Below are 14,511 nucleotides of genomic sequence, written 5' to 3' on the forward strand. Positions count from 1 at the left end.
GGTGGTTGGAGCGAACCCCTTACTCGGTTATAGCGGACAATCATAGAAACATAGAAAATGGGCCGAATGGCCTACTTTAATTCAGGAGTAGGCCATTTGGCCCTTCGAGCCAGCACCGCCATTCAATATGATCATGGCTGATCATCCGAAATCAGTACCCCGTTCCTGCTTTTTCCCCATATCCCTTGATTCCGTTAGCCCTGAGCTGTATTAAGAGCCCTAATGGGCAATAACGTATTCCTTCCCCTCCCCTACAGTCCATTATAACTAGGGTTATCTGTACAGCCTTATTACGTTTCTTGATCACCATGGTCAGATGTTGGAGAATTTAATTTGCATTCATACATCAAATATTCACAAGAGTCGCAAATGTGAATATACTTTGAGGTTGAAAGCCAGGGATCCACTTTGTACTTATTTGTCTTCTCTGAGCTCCACTTGCTGATTCTGTATGTAATTTTATATGCCACTGGCCCTTGATATTGTTATTCTTCTACCCTTTGAGGGAGATTTCTCTTTTGGATATATTTCATGTCACTATTACTCCACCAAATATCTACGGTACAGCTTCCTTTCTTGCAACTTTAAGCTGAGTTTAGGTGTCCACTTGAATAATTTATCAATGTCCACACACTAATCAACCTGAGGAGTATCTTCAGCAACAGACTGGTTCCACCAAGATACAGGACAGAGCGCCACAGGAGATCCTTCTTCCCTGTGGCTATCAAACTGTCCAACTCCGCCCCCTTCTGTCGTGGGGTAGACTGACTCCCCTACCCCCTCCCCCTCCCAAAATCTTTGCACATCCCCAATCCTTTCCACTCGTCACTTTAATTTCATGTTTCATGTGTCTTGTGTTTTATGACTACTGGCAGATCAATTTCCCTCCTGGGATAAAGTACTATCGCATCATGTTGTATCGTATCGTATACCTTAACTTACCAAGCTTCACTCCATTCCCACATACAGACACCTTCAGCAAAATTCCTCTCGTGCCAATGCCCAAATATATATTTTTCATGGAAAACAAGTGTCTGCATTAAGATCTCAAGGGCATCACTGAGAAATTAACACCCTCATATGCAATGGGTTTGAGATGTGTGTTGAATGAATTCAAAAAGTACGTCACACCTCACCAGTCAGAGAAAAATACGTCTTTAGGAATGGGTGACGTTTCGGGTGGACATCCTTCTTCAGAAAAAGGGGCTGAAGAAGGATCTCAACCTAAAATGTCGCCCATTCCTTCTCTCCAGAGATGCTGCCTGTCCCGCTGAGTTACTCCAGCTTTTTGTGTCTATCTTCGGTTTAAACCAGCATCTGCAGTTCTTTCCTACAGAAATAAATCTTTGCTTTTTTTCTATTTTTGGCTTCTCAAATTGCATTCTTCTGGTCACTTGTCCTTCTGCTGCACAAGATATGCATAGCTGTTATCAAGATAGCTTATGATTTGCTCAGGAATTATATTTCAGTTGCAAAGGCCAGGATTGACCTTATTTCTGATGACAGAGCAAGGCATTCCGAGCTCATGAACTGAGTCATAGCTAGTGCAGAGAAATCCTTCACAGATCCACACTGATTACACCCGATTAGTGGAGACAGTCTTCCACAGTTGCAGCCTCCACTTACCCTCATCAATTTATTTTACATTCTGCAATGTACATCATTCAGGCCGGATGATCTTTACAGCCTTAGATATATTGATGATTTTAATATTCTTAATTTGATTATTTATCACCAGAACTGAATCTTGCACATCTATTCACAAAGAAGCATCCTTGTTATCAAATACAGAACCTAAGGGAAAATATTTGATGAACATCTTCATCATCACTTCATCCTAAATTTGCACCATGCGGGTTGGGGGCTGTTTTATTTTCCTGCTGATAAAAGTCTTAGCTTTTTTCCCTTTATGCTTATTTTAGTTCAGAGATACAGTGTGGAAACAGGCCCTTCCGCCCACCGAGTCAGCCCCAACCACGATCATCAACATACACTAGTTCTATCCTATGCACGAGAAGCCAATTAACCAACATATCTGCACGTCTTTGGAATGTGGGAGGAAACCGGAGCACCCGGAGAAAACCTATATCGTTTTAGGGTGAATGTGCAAACTCTGTACAGACACACCCGCAGTCAGGATCGAACCTGTGTGTCACGAGCTGTAAGACAGTAAGTCTATCACTGTGAGCATTGTTTGTCATGAGCCTCACCTTTCTTAATTTACCCTTATCCTTCCCGTTTATGCAGTTTCTTCTGTACCGAATCACTCCTATCTATTCACTCAGCCACGGTGATCAGCCTCTTGAAAAATGTATCTAAACGCAATCGTATCTATTTTGTATTGAAACTTTTCTTTAAGTCAGGTTTTTCCAACCAATTTATTTGAGCTGGGTCTCCTATTGTTCTACTCATAATAGTTCAATTCAATTTCTGTGAGTTTCATCTATGACTGCATCATTTCTTTAAACATTTTAAATTTAACATCACAGTCTTTTTTTTCACCAAATGTTCAACTCACTCACCTGTCTTGCCTAACCATCCATACCTACATAATTACATTCCTTCCTTCTTGGCTATCCATGTAACATACTGCTATATAAAACAATGTATCATTCAGTCTGAGGGCATTCCCATGGTGACTTCAAATGTTATATGTATCTAATCTTAAGATAGTGTGCACTACCACTCCAAATATTATTGCATTGACAACCAATAATCAGCTTCAGAGAATGTAAATGAAAATTGACACATGCAAATTGTTTAAAAAAACTCGATACTAATATGCACTTTAAACAATAAAAGCCCAAAGGCACAGATGATCATGAACAATATACAAACACTAAAACTAAACAAAATATCTTCAAAAGGACAAAACTTCAGCAGGTCAGGCAGCATCTCTGGCAAACATGGAAAGATGACATTTCTTCAGACTGGCTGAAGAAGGATCACAACCCAAAATGTCACCTATCCATGTTCTCCAGAGATGCTGCCTGACCTACTGAGTTACTCCAGCACTTTGTAACATTTTGAATATTAACCAAGCATCTGCAGCTCCTTGTTTCTAAAATATCTTCAACCCCATCAGAAGTTTTCTGGATACCTTCTTCGATGTTTATTGTAATCTGAAACAAAGATCTACATCCAAAAACTCTCTGAATTGTCTCAGCGCACACCACCTACCCACTGTATAGGAGTCTGTTGATGTCTCAACAATACCCTTGAACATTACATGATGATCAGTTATGAGAAATGAGAGAAGTGGAACTCATTGCACAATGATCTCTCTCCGGTCCGCTACTCAAAACAACCTGGCTGGAAGGCAAGAGTTGAACTAATTCATGGTAACAACTGCTTTGCATGAGAACATTTTGAGCATTCATTAGATTCTGAAGTCAATATAATAACTTAATGACAAAATAGCTCATTAGGGCCACCTGCTACAATTCTTTTTCCAACTCTGGTCATTAAAATTAACTGATATATATTAATCTCCTTTGATTGATAAAGTTTAGTTTTCTGTAGGCAAAACAACAGGTTAGAGTCTGCATCAGACTTGTTTTTGTTTAAAGGTGCATTCATACTGCTGATAATCAGCTGTTTGCCCATCTGTTCATCTGTACATCAGAAGCAAATATGGACATTCTGTGGGCAAATATGGGCACTCTCTTACTGCCAAGGAATGCTCTGCAGATACATGTTAAAGTGAAGTGCTTCATGAGCGATGGTGAAAGCTTGGATTTTTGGTGGGTATCAGAACAAGCATCACCTCACCAAGAACAAGTAATTGCACTGCAGGATACTTCTCAACATGCGGAGGCTTGCATGGATTGGACGTCAAGAGTCAAGACTGTTTAATGGTCATATGTACTGGCAGCGGAACATTGAAATTCTTACCCGCTGCAGCTTTTCACTGTACCTCGGTACACGTGACAATAAACTAAATTGGACTTTACAGACCCGTTAATGCAGTTACGCAATACAATCGATAATACTCAGTTATCAGCCAGAATAGTGCAAAACTGAAGTACTTAGTGCAACCAACACAACGTCCACAGTTGATCATAATATAGGTAAGGTTACGCTAGGTGCTGTGCAGTGTTCAAGAGCTTGATGATTGCTGAGAAGTAGCTGGTCTTGAACCTGGAGGTCACAGTTCCCAAGCTCCTGGACCTTCTTCCTGAAGATAGTAGTGAGATGAGAGCTTGGACAGGGTGGTGTGGGTCATTGATGACTTTAGCCATCTTTTTGAGGCAACGCCTTCTGTAGAACCCTTCAATGGTTGGGAGATCATCCTTCGTGATGGAGCGACAATGTTTACCACTTTCTGCAGCCTCCGTCATTCCTGGGTGTTCCAGTTACCAATGCAGACTGTGATGCAACCTGTCACTATGCTCTCTATCATACACCTGTCTGAGTATTCAGGGACATACCGAATTATCTCAATCTTCTGAGGAAGTAGAGGCATTGTTGAGCTTTCTTTGTGATTACATCAATGTGCTGGGCCCAGGATAGATCTTCAGAGAGATATACGCCCATGAACTTGAAACTGTTATCTCTCTCCACCGCCCGCTCATCGATGAAGAAACATCAATGGGTCGAGGGACTGGAGAATGGATGGCAGGGCGGACTTGATGGGCTGAACGCTGGTCCTATCACATTAATTTATGAGTACTAAAACATTTAGGGGATCTAATTCCAGGAAATGAGATGGATCAAGTCCAGTGAGTTTCTGCAGAGGGACATTGAGGAGACAGAGGTCATAACATCTGAAGATTTATTTTGGATACAGAAAAAGAAAATGAACAAAGTAAAAATAAGTAAGTAGATGATGACAAATTTCAGTGTGATGAGAGTGAATCTTCCCTGGATAAATAGGAAACAACCATTGACAGATAAAAGTGTAGCAAGCTGCCTTTAAGGAAATGATGATACAGCTAGTTATGAGACATTCCCATAAAGTGCATTGGAAGAACAAAGAAGTCACAGCTCCTTGGATGATGAAAGAGATGCTAAGGATAATAAAGCAAACACAATGGATACATCTGACAAGTGTTGGGTTGTAAAAAGCAGTGAGAATCAAGCTGATTACAAAAGAATCAGAGGGGAAGTGATAGAGCGTATGAGAAATGTGTAGGTTCCAACATAAATGAGAACATTAAAGTATTCTAAAAGCAAATAAATAAAAAAAACAGGTAAATTAGTACTTTGCATGTCATTATGATGAAAAAGGATGCTTTCAAATAAATAGTGAAGGAGGAGATCATTCAGACATGGGATATGTTAAAAAGTAAGAGCGCGGCCATTTTAGAAAAGTTGACTGAAGGTCAAGTAGGCGAGTCACCAAGAATGGATAAGATGCATGCAAGGATTTTGAGGGAACAATGGGAGGAAATTGTGATGCTCTGGCTGCAATTCATCACTTCTCTTTGAATAGGGTAGTGCCAAAGGGCGAGAAAATAGTGAACCCTACGTTCTGGTTCAAAAACAGCAGCGAGGATAAGTCCAGCAATTACAGGCCAGTTTAACCTCAGTAGTTGGAGAGATTTCAGAAATAGGAATCCAGGACAGGGAGGGAGGGGGTTGGGGGTCAAATGGATTAATTGTGCCAGATAGCAACTATTGAATGAGGTAACAGTTAGACTTGATGAGAGTAATACCATCAATGGAATGCACATGAACTTCCAAAAGGTTTTTGGTCAGGTATCACAAAACAAGTTTATTAGCAAAGAACAAAAACACACCTCAAGGTGTATGATAGTGCATGATAGAAAAGGGACACAGAGCATGGATATGAAATTGGCTGAGTAACAGACAGTAGAGGATTGCTGCGATTGATATATCTTTGAAATGGATGAAAATGAAGAGTGGTGTTGAGGGTGGCATTTTTTTAAATTCACATTAATAACTGAGGCAAGTGGGATTTAAACAGGATGGTGCAGTGATAAGTGTTTAGCAAATGATGTTTAATGTGAGGTATTGTATTTGATTTGGAAGAATGAAGAGAGTCAAGAGAGAATAAAGGATGCTGTTCAAAAATGGACAGAGTGACCTGAGGGTATAAAAGGACAATCTATTTAACGTGGCAGGGCAGGTTGAGGAAGCATGCAATAAAGTTATTCACAATTCTCAACTTTATCAAGAGAGGCACAGAGTATCAATGCAGGAAATTCTCACTGACATTGCCAAAACATTGGTCTGACCACAAATAGAACATTAATGATTGTGAAGACCTTTAGATACGGTCCAGAAATGATTTATGAGAAAAGTTCCTCTAATTGTAGGTTAATTGGCTTGGTATAAATGTAACATTGTCCCTAGTGTGCGTAGGACAGTGTTAATGTGCGGGGATTGCTGGTCGGTGCGGATTCGGTGGGTCGAAGGGCCAGTTTCCGCACTGTATCTCTAAACTAAACTAAAATAAAATAGGAACTACAGTTGAAAGGACAGTCCTTTGGAGATGGGAAGATGACAGCTGATTTGATATAAAAATATTTAAAATAATAAGGAGTCTGGGCAGAGTGAAGAGTGGGAAGTTCAGTGGAGGATTTAGTGGAGGAGTTCAGGACGAGAAGCCCAAGGTATAAAATGAAGGGGGTGAGGATTAAGAGGCAGATGTAGAAAACATTTTTAATCCAGTGTGTAGATGGAATCTGGAATGCATCAACTTCAGATGCGAAGGAGACAGGTTACATTGTGGCCTTCATGAGGAAAGTGGATGAAGATATGGCTGAGAAAAAGTTACAAAAGTATGGAGAAAGGATGAATGAGTGGAAGTTGTGAGTTCCTCTGCTAGAGACCCAATGCAGACATGGTGAACTCAATGGCCTCCGGTGTTGTTACCTTTCGAGGTTTCTATAAGCATAATCAGACCCATGTTCTAATCCTCCATCTTTGACATTAAAACATGGACCAGACTTAATAGTTTGGATAATCGGCAGGTAATGATTTAACCCAGTGAATGACTTTTCCAACAGGCTTCACAAATCTCACATCTTGGATCACAGAATTACTTCTCGTAATAAATTGCAACTTCCAAAATGTAACCAACACCAACAACCCATTAACAACTGTGATAATTGCAATCAGTGCTTCAATCATGGCTCTGTGAGGAGATTAGAACCCAGAGGCCTGGAATAACAATCCAAAAGTCCCATGTTGAAATCTGACAATTAAAATTGTGGAATTTAAATTCAGTTAATAACCTGCGCTTTAAGAAAAAAAACCAGCAACAACAGATAAATCTTAACAATAAGACTACTGGATGGTTGTTAAAACCCATCTTGTTCACTGATGTCCTTCAGAGGATCATTATCTAGTCTGGCCTTGATATGACTCTAGCTCAGAGCCATGTAATGGTCCTTAATTTTCTTCTGAAATGGCAAAGAAGCAATTCTGTTCAGAGCCCACATTCCTCTTCCCACAACATTATGCATTTGGTACAGAACATTCCCTGGAATCACTTCCAATATCTATCTGAAATATTTTTCATCCCTCCTATCTTTTTGAATTCATACTCACTTGGTTTCACACTGTAATTCTCACTAAGCCTCCCTATGGACACTGGACCTTTCCTGTTCTCCACTGATCATTTTAACACTAGTGTTGAGGAGATGGGCAAGGAACCAGCCACTATGGTTCCTTGCCCATCCTGCCGCACCACAGTGTAGTGAGCCAATTTCAGCATGTCTAAAGCTGAGTGAGCATTACTTATGGGATCTTCATCTTCCTTTTTTCACCCTTCAAGGGATCACGATCTTCCCTCAAGTTATCCAGTTCAATCTAAGTCTGATTAAGACCTTTCTGCAGAATATGAACGGATCTCCTCGATACCTCGATTCTTGATCAGTACGGGTGTCAGAGGTTATGGGCAGATGGCAGGAGGATGGGGTTGGGAGGAAGATATAGATCACCCACGATAGAATGGCGAAGTAGACTTGATGGGCATAATGGCCTAATCCTGCTCCTATGACCTATGACCTTATGATAACGTGTCTTCCTCAAATACCGACAGTTTCCTCCGTTTCAATAGCACCCTCTGTACTGATTTAATTGGCCCCATATCCCCAACACCACCCCCGTTGCCTTTCATCATTGTACTGGATTTCAGCATTAGTATGCTGTTCGTGCTAGATATAGTTCTTGGGTGTAGGTTGGTGGGGAGGTAGATCTGTAGAAACATAGGAACCACAAGCACCAACCTCTAATATGCTTGTTCTATGATATCATGATCATGTAGGATGTTTTGTGTCTGTAAAATCACACATTATGTGAGTTAGTTATATGCCAACTAGCGATAAGCTGCAATTTACAAGTTTGCGCGGCATTGTTATAACACTGTTGGCAAAGTCCACAGGGATACTTAACAAAAATAAGAGTGTCAAAAGGCTGGGAACAGGGAAGTCATTAACTCAGTGCTGGTTGTTTAAACTGCAACAGGAAGCCCAAGGACATTCACACACAGATTTCGGACACATTGGATGTTCATTGCTTTGCTGCCGCGAGAATTGGGAGAAAGGGATGAAAGTGGGCGAGATGGATGAAAACCATCAGTCACAGATATCCTAAGGGCAGGGTCTGGTTGAAGCAACAAACACCTCTTTTCCTGGTCTCAACTGTGTATAAAGCAGCGCACTTTGACAATCTGAGGCTCTCTAGCCAGTGATTCTCCCTTGTATGTTCACGTTGATTGATGTAGACTTGCTCGATCTGTGGAGAAAAACAAACTGCTGGAGGAACTTAATGGATCAAGCATCCTTGATGGAGAGGAAAGGAATTGTTGATGTTTCAGCTTGAGACACTGCATCGGGATTGTGAGTGAAGAGGGTAGGTAAAAGAGAGGGAGGAGTGAGGATGGGACTGGTAGGTCATAGATGGACTGAGGAGGGGAGAGGGATGTGAGAGCCAGGTGGGTAATCGGTGGAAGCAGACACGTGGAAAAAGAGGCAGATGGGGCCAGGTAGATGGAGGGGAGGGAGAAAGTGGGATGAAACTGGAGGATAATAAGCAGGGACGTAAAGGCAACTCATGTTGGAATGTGATAATTAAGGAAGAAAATAATGGAACTATCAAGAGAGATGACTGGCAGATGGAACCTGAACCATCAGTGATATCCCATCCTCATCATTATAGAGTCTGTAGACTCCTCTCTTTATTTCTGCTCCATAGCCCATATACAGTAAACGGACAGCTTCGAGCTAAACATCTATCATTGATGTCTCACAACACCCGACTGGCAGCAAAGGCTGTGAGAACAATGTATCTATAGTCATAACATTTGGCACTCATTGTTCTTAAAGGCATATGCAAACAGTGAACATTAGCGTTCAAAAACTTAGAAAGGTTAGTTGTCTAAGATTTCCCTTTTGACTGTTCACTATTGAACTTATTATTTTTAGATTTTCTATATTCTCCTTTAGGAGTTATCCAATTATTTTTCCTGCCTCAGATACAAAGCTGATTGCCCTACAGTTCTGAGGGCATGGTCTATCTTTCTTTTCAAATATAGATATGATGTTAGTCATCTGTCAGCATCTTGCTTTGTACATTTTCCAAATAATTATTTTGTCAAAATTTTCAAAGAAACCAGCCAGGAGCATTCTAAACTAAGTTGAAACAGCATGAGAGCCTGACTTCATGCCTGCCAAGTGGATCAATCAGTGAGCCGACTGTCTCTTCCATCAAATCTCACGTGGCTATTATTCTAGACTTATTTTTGGGCTAAATCTCAATTTATACCGCAGATCTTTAGTTCTGGTGCCTCATCCGTATGTCATTAATTTTGGTGGGCAGGATCTTAAGCTTCAGTCCAACTACCAGAAACCAAGAAGCTCAAGTGAAATGTTGCTCCTAATTTGACCAATCTCATTCTCAGATTGAGTGATCATCTCATCTTCGTTCTCATTCCCTGACATGTTCCCTTCGGCAACACAAAGACAGCGCCTCGCATTTGCTCGCTCAGATGTAGTTATTGCATTCCCTTCATTCAACATGGAGAGGGTCTGAACCAGGAACAACACCTCATATTTCGCTTGGGCAGCTTACAACCCAGTGGTATGAATTTTCATTTCTCTAACTTCAAGTAACCCTTGCATCCTCTCTCTCTCTCTCCATCCCATTCCCCACCCAAGTCGTACCAGCTTCAAAGTCATCTTGTTGAGTTTCATTGTCTGCACTCATTTTCACCCAGCACACAGCTAACAATGGCCTGTTTCATTATTTTTTGCATATCCTTCATACATTTGTTCCTCATCTCTCTACATCACCTTCTATATCTCTCATTTCCCTTTCCCATGACTCTCAGTCTGAAGGAAGGTCTCGACCCGAAACGTCATCTAGTCCTTTTCTTCAGAAATGCCGACTGACCCGCTGAGTTACTACAGCTTTTTGTGTCTATCCACCACAAGCAAGGCCAATTTCAACCCGGTTCCTGAAATATCCTTTGCAGAGCTGCAAGCTCAATGGAAAGAAATAAAGGGGATTTTAATTTTCTAAATAATTCATTAACACAGCTGAAGGAAGTGACAAAACACAGCAGCTGTTATTGCTTAATTAATTACAAACCAGAAATTAAAAACAAAGCCATGTTCTTCTTCCCTTGAATGCTAAACACTTAACAAAAACTTCTAAATGTGTTTTTATGTGTTTAGCATTCAAATTACAGTGGAGAGCTGTGTAATGAAATCTTGTTTATTGGGGCGGGTTGCTGAGTTTGGTTTAAGTTTAAACCGCAGTTTAATCTTTTGCTTTGTCTGCAATCTTTACACCAGATTTAAAAGAAGATATTTCAAATTTTAAAAAATCTTCTTTCCAGATTATGGTCTGACTCAAGCTAATGATCACAAACACATTTGAACGCTGCGATCAAGCGTTTATTGCAATTGAATAACAATAGAGACTTTAAATTATTTTTTTAAATGATAAGAGACTGAAGAAAGTTGCTGCTTAACTGGATTTACTACTTAATATTTTTCCTGTGCGTAATTATTCATCAGGCATTTCATTAGCACTCAAACTAAGTGTTGCATAAAATATTTTTAATGAACCTAGTTACAAGTGCATTCCAAACACTTCATCGCCTATCTGTTTTTTTTTGTCAAATCTTAGTTTCTTGTCCTAAGTTCCATTGGAAATAAACATCGAAATAAATGGTCTGTAAATTTGTTTCCAATGTGGAATGGAATGCTGACCGATAATCAAATGTACCAACTTAAAAGTTCGGCATTACAGAGTATAGATTGTCCACTCTTGCGATAAATCTAGTACCTCAATTGGTACATGTGACAGTAAACTGACCTGAAACCTTTAAACCTAAATCGCTAAAATGTTGCTAATCCATTTCCATGTATAATGGTACATAAATGAGGAAACTCTGTGGTTTGGTCAACGTCAAACAGTGCTCTGGTGCAACCTGGTATTAACGTCTCGATCCCATCACCAAAGTGTATGAGTACAGATACTGAGTGCGTTGAGCATTATTCTGCAGTGGTTGTGCTCTGTGAAGAGAACCACTGGTCAAAGGTAAATACATTTCAGCCCGTTACAGTGGCGAGCATACCAACAGAACACATTGGTCAACAGCTTAATAACAAAAACATTTTTCTTCACCAAATAACTACTGGAATCCTGATGAACCAATGGAAAGCACAGACACAATGCAAGCTGCATCTTGGAACAGAGAAACATCATCATATGCTTCTGATGAAAAGTTGCTGAGAGGACATCCTGACCCTGTTCTTCTCCCCACAGATGCTGCCTGACTTAGCGTGCGTTTCAAGCATTTTCTGCTCCTATCACTTCAACATCTAGCGCACAGATCAGCTTGAAGAATATATTCAATCATTTGATGTCTCCATGGATTGAGTTTGTGCTCTTGTCAGGATTGTACGGTCTGTTCTGCCCATGGTGATATGTATTGGATTTAAGTGCGTTGATCAGATTACTTGTGGGGATTTTGTTTGCTAATTTTTGGAAACTGCAGTTGTAATTTACTGCAGCTCATTTACTTTATGACTCTTCTTGTCCAGCCGTAGTAACATAGTAATTATAGACTCATACAGCACGGAAATAGGACATTCGGCCCATCTTTTCCAGCCAACCAAAAAGCCCCATCCACACTAATCCCATCACCTTTTGGTCTATTTCCCTATAAACCTTTCCTATCCAACTACCCATCAAAATGATTTTTAAATGTTGTTATCTTACCTGCCTCAATTCTCTCCTCTGGCAGTTCATTCCATATACCCACCACCCTCTATATAAAAATTGCCATTGGGATCCTATTGAATTTTTCCCCTCTCCTATCCCTGGTTGTTATTTTCCCTATTCTGGGTGAAAGCCTTTACATTTACCCTATCTATTCCCCTCATGATTTTATATACCTCTACAAGATCACCCCTCCACCTCCTGCCCTCCAAGGAATAAAGTTCTAGCCTGCTCAATCTCTCCTGATAGCTTAGGCCCTCGAGTCCTGGCTACATCCTCGTAAATCTTCTCTGCACTCTTTCCAGCTTAAATTCAATTCTTTACATTTAAATATTAATGCCATTTCCCATTGATAACCACTGCAATGGCAGCTAATTCACATCTCAAAATAGACAACTCAAACTAAAAACACCAACTATCCTCGGCAACCACATGATGAATCAATTGTGCAAGAACTAATATTTTGCACGCCTGTATTTCTCAAACACATTAAGAATAACAAAAGTGACCAAAGAAAGAAGGTGCATTGGTGGAAATAAAGCAGCAATATGTATTTGTCCAGTAACCTGAAAAAAAATTGCAACCTTAGGCAGTGAGTGACGAGATGTGCGGAATAAATAGCAAGCGTCCATTCTGTAAACCATTAACTAATTGCTATTTTCTGTCACAGTGTGGAATACATTTAATAATCAAGGCGCAAACACAAGAATTTGTTTCGGAGATAAAAAGCAATGTCAATTCCCCTCTAGCAAGTTCACTTTAACATATTCTTCCTATCACTTTCATTAATTTTGACAAAGAATGGTCTCTCCAAAAATAATATGTTTTGCAGCAAGACTGACTATTTCCACGCACTTTCCTATAAATGGGATATTTTTTTCAGTAAGATTCGAATCATATTAATAATGTAAGCCACTGGCAAGAACTGGACTAAGTTCTATCAATTGCAGTCGGCAGTGAGAATCCAACTATTACGGTGAACAGTTAACAAAAGCAATTTGTTTCAATGTTCCTGCAAATTATATTGCTTTGGACAACAAGCTTGTTCATTTATATTTTGATTGGTATTTTAAACGAGAGAAAGAAAGTAGTTATTTCCATGTTTAGGTTCTGAAACACGGTGAACACTGCCCTGATGCATTAACATGCACCGACAGACTTATTTCATCTTATAAAAATGGCTCTTCAACCCCAACCTGCAGAAGACCAACTCGAAGACATCATATACGTGGTTAAATTACGGGACTGATCCACAGGCAAGGGTTTGTGACTCACCATGGAAGTTGGGGCACTTGGCAACCTGGAATGAAAATGCTAATGTTGCAGTGGTGTCAATTGTCATATATCTTCAGTGAAATAAATCTGTCAGATGTAACTTGTCTAGCCTACATGCGACTCCAGATGTACTAATATAGTTGGCTCTTAATTTTCTGACATACTACTTGGATCAGAGGGCAATATGGGATGGACAATCATATTATTGAAGGGTTTGTATAAGGAAAACACCTCAAATATAAAACTAATCAAAATGCATTTGTAAAAACAATGATGTCTCAGAAAATGCCAATTTGATTCCCACAATCCCACCTCTGGGCGACTTTGGCAATTAGAAACATTGGTATGGGAGGGCTTGTGTAACTCAGTCCTTCAGAGCTGAATTCTATATTAAAAAGTGGGACAATGCAGGTTAGTTCAGTGCAAGTTCTAAATTTGTTCCCCCATTCTTTGGAGGTGAAAAGTACAACAATGCTCAACGTGTGGTGTAACATTAAACAACACCAAACAGGAAGACCCCAAGTTAAGCACTGAATTAGATCATTTGACCAGGAGCAGTGGCATATCAGTATTTATAGGTAATCAGTGCCAGTGGGTCAGGCAGCATCTCTGGAGACAAGGAATAGGTGACGTTATTGGGTTGAGACCCTTCTTCAGACCTGAATTCTGAAGAAGGATCTTGACCCGAAACGTCACCTATTTATTTTCTCCAGATATACTGCCAGACCCACTGATTTACTCCAGCTTTTTGTGTCTGTCTTCAGTTTAAACCAGCATCTGCAGTTCCTCCCTGCACATAATCATTGCCAGTGTCTTCCAGCTAGAGCAGAGGAAATTGGTTGGATTTCCTTGCCTGGATTATAAAGCAGTGACCTCTGTTGGAACAGGTTGTGAGAAGAAATAGTGAGTGTTTTATAAATAGATTGAGCCAACGAGGGATTCTGTTTAGAATAGCAAAGGATTGTAGTTAAACAGAATACACTGCCAATGTTAGCTTCAAACCAGCAATTGTGCTGAGATGATGAAGACAGGAAT

At 40.2% G+C, this 14,511-nt stretch overlaps 1 protein-coding gene across 12 annotated transcripts in view; it reads right to left on the reverse strand.

The window, feature by feature from the left end:
• Positions 1-14,511, reverse strand: part of dmd (dystrophin) — a 1,663,772-nt gene that overhangs the window by 569,343 nt on the left and 1,079,918 nt on the right. The gene's annotated exons all lie outside the window — the stretch shown is intronic.

This window comes from Amblyraja radiata, chromosome 14, assembly GCF_010909765.2.
Source record: "Amblyraja radiata isolate CabotCenter1 chromosome 14, sAmbRad1.1.pri, whole genome shotgun sequence".
In the NCBI taxonomy this organism is placed as follows: domain Eukaryota; kingdom Metazoa; phylum Chordata; class Chondrichthyes; order Rajiformes; family Rajidae; genus Amblyraja; species Amblyraja radiata.